Genomic DNA, 11,642 nt, shown 5'->3' on the forward strand with positions numbered 1-11,642 from the left:
TATCATACAAAAATTTATTACATCACTGCGAAATTTACCGTTTATTCTTAAGGTATAAATATCTTTAATCAATCAACCCAAAATATTTCAAAAATTCGTCAGGAGTAAAACTAGGTTATGGAACCGAAATTACTTTACCGAAAAGAGGGGCGTATATTTTTGAATATATTTGATTGATTAAAGTGGGATAAAAGACCAAAAAGATTTTTTATTTTAATTTTTACCTTGTTTTTAAGATTAATATATAAATATTAAATTAATATTATAAACTTTTTAAAATCAATATATTTAAGTTTGTAAATATTTGAAAAATTAATATTTTTAATATAAGTTTGTATGTATAAAAACAAAAATATAATATAAGTTTGGTGTGAATTTTTAATTTTAATAATATGAATTTTTAATTTTATGCATTTTAAATTTAAGTTTGATGTGAATTTAAAAACAAAAATTTACTTTATTTCACTAAGTTAAAAATATGATTTTTAAAATTCGTCGTGAGTTGAAAACTAGGTCGTTGAACCGAAAATGCTTTATCCGAGGGCGGGATGAGAAATTTTATTATCATTATTTTTAATCTTATTGAATTAAAGTATGCCAAAAACATTAAAAAAATCCAAAAATCTTTGCTTTTAAAACGACGCTTAAAAAGTGACAAATTTTAAAATTTTTTCGAGAGACGGACTAGGACAACGATCCGAAACGCCCTCATTCTTAAAAGAAACAAATTTTTAAAATTTATTAATTTATGTTTTATTAGTTAAAGGTTTTATATATAAAAAAAATCTAATATGTTTGGAAACTTTGGTAAAAATTTAATCATTTTTCTACGCTAATCACCCTCAATAATTTAAATTGCTACTGATTTCTTGCAAATGAGGACATTGCAAGATCTTAAGTGTGGGAAAGGGTTAAATTCTTTCGGATTTTTAAAATTTTAAATTTAAACACTTGGTAGTTGTATTAGAGTCTAGTGCTCTCTGATAATAAAGAACAGCCCTAGTCTTATATACTGACTACCCAATTCTAGTAAAAATTTTCAAAATTTTCAAATAAATGAATTCAAAATCATGTTTATACATATTTATGAACGATAAAACTAGGTGTTAACACCAAAATTATTGTTACCTCGGAAAGGACATAAATTGAGAAACAACCCAAAATGTTAGAATTCATTTAAAATGGAATAGAGGACAATAAAAAGGCAAAGAAAGGAAAATAAAAGCCAAGTGTGGAAAAATTTACCAAGTTATTTAAAATATATATCACATATTTTTGTACAAATAATTGAAGATACTTTTGTTTTGGACAAAATTAACCGTTTTACCCGGTAAATTGTAAGATATTTGAAAGAAAGATGGATCTACACGATGAATTAATTCCATCATTAAAAGGAAGTAAAGTCTTCCGAAAAAGAAACGCTTTTCTTGATTTAGGTCAGGAAGTTTTCGTCCAGACCAGTTGTAGAGTCTACGAAAAACCTTAAAAAGTTTTCTCGAAAATCAGCTGGAAATCCACGGACCTCAGCATCAAACAGGGTTGCCAAGTGGTCAGACTTATCCTAACCATGAGAGGATCTGTCTCGTAAAATGAGGAGGACGCCGTGCAAATTAGCTTGATAAGACTAATAAATCAGATCCCCAGAAAGGATAATCTCCTAAAAGATCAAAAATCAGCTTTTAAGACTGATATTACTCAATCCTTGAGATTGACTTTTAAAGATTGAGAATTACAAACTCATGGAATTCGATGATATCTAAACTCGAGCTTGAACGAGAAAATATTTTGATCAAAATTATAAACCGATTTGTTTTCTGAAAACCCATTTTTAATGCGTTCATTACCATTGAATGAAAAATCCTAGGAATTCACCTGGAATTCATTAGGTCACCTGAACCAAATCGGGTGTCAACCGTAAGAACGGTGGTTGCATAGCATGGTCAAAGACAGGACCTTGTGCCAGACCGAAAAACCATAGGGTGAGCTTTACTATTGCTCCTACAAAGGATAGTAATTGCATCCGACACGATATAGAGCATAATTAAAAGCATGTCATGGGACATTGCCTTAACAGTAGCTTGTTCAACGCTTTCCTTTACAACCGGACGGTAGTTTACCAAAAGGTAATATACGGAGCAAGTAAACTGGACGTGTTGCTTTCCCAATACAAGGTTAGCAAGTGGGTGACACAAAACCGCAAGTTTTGAGCTAAAATTTTCAAAACTGAAACCCACCAAACCCACAAAAATATTTTGCAAACACCGGTGAAGGGTTATTCCGGAAAACTTATCTAGGGTAAAAGCTAGATTTAATTTTCAAAAGATCAAATATTTTCATAAAGATCCAATTTCCTTAAGGATCTAAATTTTCATAGTCATGTGGGACTGTAAACCACATCGTTACTATCATTGTTTATACCGCCGTATCAAAATCACTGGTGTATAAAGTGTGAAGAATAAAAAAGTGATTCGAGTGAAGTGTGATTTTATTTCAAGTTCTGTATTGCTTGAGGACAAGCAACGCTCAAGTGTGTGGATATTTGATAGTGTTCCAAATGAACATATATTTAGGCGCAATATCCTTCCAATATGTAAAGTTTTCAGTTGCAATTGTTCTATTTTCAAGTAATATTCGTTTAAATAAATAAGTGCGAAGACAAAAGAAGAAAAATGACTATTTGAAGACGCAAAGGTCCAAAACGCTAAAAAGTACAAGATACAATCCAAGTGGTTCAATTTATTGATGAATAACGTCTAAAATTGACAAGAGTATAAGCCGCGAAACATAAAGTACAAGATATCTAAGCATACAAAAAGGCATTCAAAAATTCAGAACCGAGACATGAACCAACTATCAACGTGCGACGCAACGGACCAAAAATTACAAGTCAACTATGCTCAAGAATATAATATAATATTTAAATAATTCATCAATATAATAATAAATATAATATTAAAAATAAAACAAGTTGATTCAATTCAACTTAATTGAATTCGGAGTGAAATTCAATTATATGCAACATGTCATATTTTAATACTCATCACCAAACTTTCCACAAACCTACAGTAGCATTATCTCGCCTATAAAAGGAGAAGCAAGCACAGAGCAAAAACACATCTTTTTCTTCTCTTATCATATGTATCAAATATCACTCCAATTGGTAATCTCAATTTGTAATTTTAATATTAAGTTACTGATAATAATAAGGTTGGGTTAGTCGAATGTTTTAAGGTTTTGTAAGTCGAAACTCTGTCCGTGTACCACTACGCTATTAATACCCACTGTAAGTTATGTTTATATTATTTTCATTAATGTCTAGTAGCTAAGTTATTATTATGCTTATTTAAGCCGAAGTAATCATGATGTTGGGCTAAAAATATTAATACGGGGTAATTGGGCTTTGTACCATAATTGGGGTTTGGACAAAAGAACGACACTTGTGAAAATTAGACTATGGGCTATTAATGGGCTTTATATTTGTTTAATTAAATGATAGTTTGTTAATTTAATATAAAGATTTACAATTGGACGTACCTATAAATAACCATATACACTCGATCGGACACGATGGGCGGGATATTTATAAGTACTAATAATCGTTCATTTAACCGGACACGGGGATGGATTAATAGTGAATGGACTTATTAAAATAGGGGTGAATTATATACAAGGAAAATTGGTGTAATTATAGTTTAAGTCCCCAATTAGTTGGAATATTTGACTTCGGATATAAGGATAATTTGACGAGGACACTCGCACTTTATATTTATGACTGATGGACTGTTATGGACAAAAACCAGATGGACATATTGAATAATCCAGGACAAAGGACAATTAACTCATGGTAATAAACTAAAATCAACACGTCAAACATCATGATTACGGAAGTTTAAATAAGCATAATTCCTTTATTTCATATTTAATTGCACTTTTAATTATCGCACTTTTATTTACTGTCATTTTATTTAATTGCACTTTTAATTATCGTACTTTTTAATTATCGCAACTTTATTTATTGTCATTTTATCTTTCGCATTTTAATTTATCGCACTTTAATTATTGTCATTTACTTTACGCTTTAAATTAAGTCTTTTATATATATAATCAGTGTTGTAAATCTCCTTATTTCTCCCCGAGATCTCTCTGAGATCTCATTTTTGGAAAGCCGTCGAGACGAGCTGTCCATCTCCCGAGAATTCTCGGTCAACGGGTTCAAACTTGGTCAAAGCCACGATTTCTCAAAATTTCTCGATCATTTCTCGAATTCTCTCATAAAATCTCGTAATGTTGCAGATTTTTTTCGCTAATTTATTGGATTTTCTTGTAAAATCTTATAAAAATGTATATAAATATACATATATTGATTTATTTGTATATATTTATATTATAAAAACTAAAAAGTCAATGTAAGTCAACGTCCGAGATCTCCCCGAGATTTTTCCGAAATGCCGAGATCTCCCAACAAATGTCCAAACGAGATCTCCTCGAGATCCGAGATCTCCAACCTTGTATATAATATTTTACATTAGGTTTTACCTGCGACTAAAGTTTTAAAATCGACAAACCGGTCATTAAACGATAAAAACCCCCTTTTATAATAATAATAATATTTATATACATATATTTATATTTATACAAATATAGTTTTAAAAATATAGCGTTAAACTTGACTAGCTCCCTGTGGAACGAACCGGACTTACTAAAAACTACACTACTATACGATTAGGTACACTGCCTATAAGTGTTGTAGCAAGGTTTAGGTATATCCACGCTATAAATAAATAAATAACTTGTGTAAAATTGTATCGTATTTAATAGTTTTTCATAATAAATATATAACTATTTTGTATACACCTCTACGCACATCAACAACTCTAACAAGCGCAGCGGGTGTCTACAAGGCATGACTAGTACAACAGCGGAAGCAAGCAACCTTAAGCACCTGAGAAAAACATGCTTAAAATGTCAACACAAAGGTTGGTGAGCTATAGTTTAAGTATAACAGTATGTAAGGTAGGCTACGAGATTTCAGTGCTTCAACAGCGTTTCAAAACAGTATGAAAAGTATATGTATAACCGTGGGCACTTGATAACTAACTTAACGTTTATCACCCCCTAAAAGTACACTTAGCGAGTGCGTATGTTTACAAAGTATTAAACACCCGTTAAATACTAGCGCTACTAGCCCGAGTGGGGATGTCAAACCCTATGGATCCATATCTAAGATTCGCGTTCACCGGTTTAAAAACTAATGACTAAGCGTTACCGAGCTAAGGGGAAAGTTTATGCCGTTGTATAACCCACACATATATAAAGTTTAAGTACTCATTCCTAGTATGTAAAACGTAAAATGCGCATGTATTCTCAGTTCCCAAAATAGTTAAAGTAAAAAGGGATGCTATAACTCACAGTGGAAAAGTAGTAGTAAAGTTGACTTGGGAAAAGTAAGCAAGTACGTTTGTCCAAAAGGTCCTCAACCTAAGTCAAAAGTTACTAAGTCAGTAAATCGTCCCAATAGGTTTAAATGTATGTAAATTAGGTCTTAAGTATCATCATCATTCATCATTAAACAAAAAGTGTAAAGTAAGTTTCGTTCAAGAAAAGAGTTTAAAATAAGGGCTGACTTCGATCAGTCACCACGGCCTCTATACCCATTGAAATGAGGTGAGACCAGTGGCCATGGCTCCGTATATGAGTCCTTTAGTTGCTATAAAATTCCAGAACCAAACTCATCTTTGTTTGACCGTGGCGATGGTTTAAGTGCGAGTAGGTCAGAATTTTCAGCACAACGTTAAAAGGACATAGTGACGTTCGGAGGGCCATAAATCCTAAACTGTAACTCGGATTAAGACTAGTCTTAAACAAAAAATTATCTACTCGAACAGAGATAACTGAAAATCAACTTTACAGTAGCCCAGGTATTCTGATCCGACCAGAAAAACAGTAGGTTTAGTGTTCCGGTGGGTTCTTGGTGCTCGATGCTCATCACGGTTCTCAACCTTGATGCATATAACTTCAAGTGTACAACTCGTTGATGTGTTTGCATCATATTTTACCAAGTTTTGACCATCATAACACAAGTGTAAGTCTAAGATAAGTAGCACAACTCAATTAAGTGTTGCAAGTAGTTTGATGAACCAAAGTTACATCAAGATCTTAGATCCGATACATACATGAACTCTAAAAGTAAGATTAAGCTACAAACTTGAAAGTAACTAAATAATCAAGATCTTAAGTTGTAGAACATAGTTCTTAGTTAGATCTTGGAGATCCTAGACTCAAAAGTCTAGATCTAAAGTTCTTAAGTTAGATCCTAAGTTACAAAACTTGGATCTACACTTTAATGAAACCATAAGTTATGAAACTTAGATTTTCAACTTTAAAAAATGTATGTAAGCTTGTAAACTGTTATTTACAACAAAATTAGAAGACCATAAGCTATAGAAACTTAGATCTTTCATAAGTATATGAAGTTATAACTAGAAAGTTATAATTCCATGTTCTTGAACTTATAAAGTTAACTTCGGTTCAAGAAAAATGAGATCAAGATTAACTAGTAACACTTGACCAAAATAACAACATCACAACTTTAAAGTACATAAAATGAAGAAATAAATTAAATCTACAAGTAACAAGTTCATGGTTGTTCATACTTTAAAGATTCAAGCCAATGCTTTGATCTTTAAGAAAGTAAACCTTAAGTTTACAAACATGAATACAATTAATGATTTTACAACTCATGAACTTTCTTTCTTTAAAACATTAAGTGTAGAACCATAACTAGAAAGTTTAGGTTCTTGTATGTTCTTGTATGAACAAGATGATATGAAGAACAAACTAGAGAGTTTGATTCTTAATAACTAGTAAGTAAATAACAATAACAAAAGAACAAGTAATTAATCAACAACAAGAACAAGTAACTAGTAAATGATGATGATGGAACTTGAATTTAAAAGAAAGAAAAGAAAGAAAATAAGTTTATTGCTTACAAAGTTTTGAGAGAAAAAGAGAGAAAAAGAGAAGTGTGTAAGTATGTGTGTGTAAAGAATGAAGTATTGATAGTGCTCCAAATGAACATATATTTAGGCACAATATCCTTCCAATATGTAATGCTTTTAGTTGTAATTGTTCTATTTTTATGTAATATTCGTTTAAATAAATAAGTGCGAAGACAAAAGAAGAAAATGACGATTTGAAGACGCAAATAACCAAAAATCTAAAATGTACAAGATATAATTCAAGTGGTTCAATTTATTGATGAGAAACGTCTCAAAATTACAAGAGTACGAGTCGCAAAACGCAAAGTACAAGATATTAAATAGTACGCAAGGACGTTCGAAAATCCGGAACCGGGACCTGAGCCAACTATCAACGCGCGATGCAACGGAGCTAAAATTACAAGTCAACTATGTACAAGAATATAATATAATATTTAAATAATTATATAAATTATTTATATATTATATATTATATTAAATAACGTCGACAAACTAGCAAACAAAAAATATGTGAGCTGGATCTGACGGCCATGCGATCGCATGGGAAATAGGCATAAAACTCATGCGAGTGCATGAGCCCATGCGAGTACATGAGATGTGCACTAAAATCTCATGCGACCGCATGAGTTACTGTAGCAGCCCACATCCTATAAATTCGCCAGTTTTCTGCGAATTTTATATACATCTTTTTCTATATCCATCTTTCTCTGATCTCTCTCATAATATATATTTATATTATAATTTTAATTTTAATTTAAGATTAATAATAAATTATGGTTTAGTTGGGTTATTGTAAGAAATGTTTTACGGGTTTTTAAGTCGGAACTCAGTCCGTGTAACGCTACGCGATTAATCACCACTGTAAGCTATGTTCTTCCTTTTTAAATTAATGTCTTGTAACTAAGTTATTATTATGCTTATTTGAGCCAAAGTAATCGTGATGTTAGACTAAATATTAAGACGGGGTTATTAGATTTTGTACCATAATTAAGGTTTGGACAAAAGACCGACACTTGTGGACATTGGACTATGACTATTAATAGATAAGGGGTATTGTCTAATTGAGCGACAACTCATTGGAACCTGTCGAACCTATCTTCAAATTAGTTAATCTAATAATTATTAAAATGATTATGTATGTCCTATTTAGTGACGTTTATATGACATCTTTTACGATCATTTAATTAATTATTCGGGTGGGGTAATTGATTATTCATTATGATCAAGTGGGTAAATTAATATTCATATCTCATTAAAACAGGGGTAGATTACATACAAGGATAATTGGTGTAATTGTTAACAAAGTATTAAAACCTTGGATTACGCGCAGTCGATAACCTGGTGTAATTATTAACAAAGTATTAAAACCTTGTTATAGTTCGAATCCCTAATTAGTTGGAATATTTGACTTCGGGAATAAGGTTAATTTGACGAGCATTTTATAATTATGACTGATGGACTATTATGGACAAAAACCAAATAGGTATCAAATAATCCAGGACAAAGGACAATTAACTCGGGTAATAAATTAAAATCAACATGTGAACATCATGATTACGGAAGTTTAAATAAGCATAGTACTTTTATTACATATTTCATCGTACCTTTATTTACTGTCATTTAATTACTGCAATTTACTTTATCGCAATTTAAATTCTGTCATTTATATTATCGTCATTTATCTTTACGCTTAAAATATAAAATTGACAAACCGGTCATTAAACGGTAAAAACCCCCTTTTATAATAATATTACTATATATATTTATATATATTTTATATAAATATAGTTGTTAAAAATATAGCGTTAAACTCAGCTAGCTCCCTGTGGAACGAACCGGACTTACTAAAAACTACACTACTCTACGATTAGGTACACTGCCTATAAGTGTTGTAGCAAGGTTTAGGTATATCCTATCTATATAAATAAATAAAACTTGTGTAAATTGTATCATATTTCGTAGTAAAAATATAACTATTTCATATACACCGCTGCACACATCAAGTATTTTTGGCACCGCTGCCGGGGACACTAAAACGCCGGAAGCACAACGCTATATATAAAAAAAAAATTATTAGAGTTTTATTAAGTTCTTTGTATAAAAAAATATACGTTTTAAATATTAAAAATTCAAAAATATAAAAAGAAAATATAAAAAAAATCTATATATTTGTTGTTAAGAGTTGTTAAAATTTTATAAAAGTATTTTTATTTTAGTTTTTAAAATTAAATTTTTATTTAAGTTATTTATATTTTATTTAATCTAAAACAGAAAACAGAAAAAAAAAAAAAAGTAAAAACACGAGGCCCGGTACTGTAGCAGCCCAACTCTGGCCCGAAACCCTAGCCCATGCAATCGCATGAACCCGAAGGCAAAAATCCATGCGATCGCATGAACGTTTCTGACATGCTACATTTGACTTCCTGCTGCAATAATTACGTAATTATTATTATTATTATATATTTAAAACCCTAATTAGGGTTATATTTAATAATAATTTGTTTTAGTTTTATTTAATTTGTATTTTTAGTTTAATTAGTTTTTATAAATTATAAAATTAATACTTTTATAAAATAAATAATATAAAAATAATATTTTTATAAAAATTGTACTTTTTACAACTTTAAGTATATTTTTATATTTTATCTTTTTATTTGTTTTAGCGTAATTTTTGCATTTTTCGCTCGTACTTAGTTTTAAACTTAGTATTTTTCCATAGTTATTTTTATTTCTAGATTTTTAGGCTTTGCCGTAAAATTCCTTAAGTGCTTTTTCTTTAGACTAAGATTTAGGTGCTTTAGAATTTTGCGACGCCGTTTTTATATTTTAGTACCCTTTTTAAGTTATTGCCGTTTTGGATATAGAATTTATTTTAAGCTTTAATATTTTTAGACGCAACTTTTAATTCTTAGTTTTTAGTTCCTTTTTAAGTTTCGACGCGCTACTTTCTTATTTTTATTTTTCGACGCCTATTATTTTTTCGACTTTTTATTTTTCGACGTTTTTCGACGCGCTCTTTTTCTTTCTTATTTTTCGACGCTCTAGTTTTTAGGACATAGAATTTTCTATTTCTTCTCTAAATTTCTTTAAATTTCAACGAAAAATTATTTTAAGCGGTTAAATTGATAGACATCCAAATTTTCTGCTTCGTAGTAATAGTTGGATTTGTTAGTGGCTGAGTTGTGAGCTTCCGATTTAAAGGGTTCTGGCTCCCTGCTGCATCTATTGGCTATTCGAAACGTGGGCAAAAGCAGAAAAGTCTATTAATTTGATAGCTTATATAATTTTTATCTTTTATAACTAATAGGATATTCAGTTAATGCACCGATGATGTGGTAGCGTGGGGGTACGTGATAGTACTATATTTTACTACGAAATACGTTACAAATTACACAAGTTTTAATTATTTATTTACAAATGGGATATACCTAAACCTTGCTACAACACTATAGGCAGTGTACCTAATCGTAGAGTAGTATAGTTTTTAGTAAGTCCGGTTCGTTCCACAGGGAGCGGGCTTATTGCACACTATATTTTTAAACAACTATATTTGTACAAAATATATATAATTATATATAATAATATATAAAAGGGGGTTTACCGTTTAATGACCGGTTTGTCGATTTATATTTTAAGCGAAGCGTATAGTAAATGACGATATTTAAATAACAATATAAAATAAATAACAATAATTGAAATGACAATAAATAAAAGTACGAGGAAAAATGAAATAAAATATATTATGCTTATTTAAAATTCCGTAACCATGATGTTTGACGTTTTGATTTTAATTTATTGTCCTGGGCTAATTGTCCTTTGTCCTGGATGTATTTGAAACCTATCTGGTTTTTGTCCATAATAGTTCATCGGTTATAATTATAAACTGCTCGGCAAATTTAACCTTATACCCGAAGTCAAATATTCTAACTAACTGGGGATTCGAACTGTAACAAGGTCTTAATACTTTGCTTAATGAATACACCAGGTTATCGACTGTGTGTAAACCAAGGTTTTAATACTTTGTTAACAATTACACCAATTACCCTTGAATGTAATCCACCCCTGTTTTAATGAGTCCATTGACTATTAATCCATCCCCGTGTCCGGTCAAATGAACAATAATTCGTACTTATAAATATCCCGCCCATCGTGTCCGATTAAGCATATGTGGTTATATATAGATACTTCAAATCATAACCTTTATATTAAATTAATGAGGTATCGTTAATTTAATATAAAGCCCATTAATAGCCCATAGTCTAATTTCCACAAGTGTCGTTCTTTTGTCCAAACCCCAATTATGGTACAAGACCCAATTACCCCGTCTTTAATATTTAGTCCAACATCATGATTACTTTGGCTCAAATAAGCATAATAATAACTTAAGTACGAGACATTAATTTAAAAAGGAGAACATAGCTTACATTGATTATTTATCGCGTAGTGTTACACGGACAGAGCTCCGACTTTAAAAACCCGTAAAAATAACTTTTACATAACCCAAACTAATCTAATATAACACTAATCTATACTATATATACATATATATATTTATTTATATTATACTAGGGAGTATTATTATTATTCTATATTTTTTACATGCAGAACTCGAGAGCTTTTATAGCCAGAACTGAAATTCACTGC

This window comes from Rutidosis leptorrhynchoides, chromosome 1 (genome assembly GCF_046630445.1).
Source record: "Rutidosis leptorrhynchoides isolate AG116_Rl617_1_P2 chromosome 1, CSIRO_AGI_Rlap_v1, whole genome shotgun sequence".
NCBI classification, from domain to species: Eukaryota; Viridiplantae; Streptophyta; class Magnoliopsida; order Asterales; family Asteraceae; genus Rutidosis; species Rutidosis leptorrhynchoides.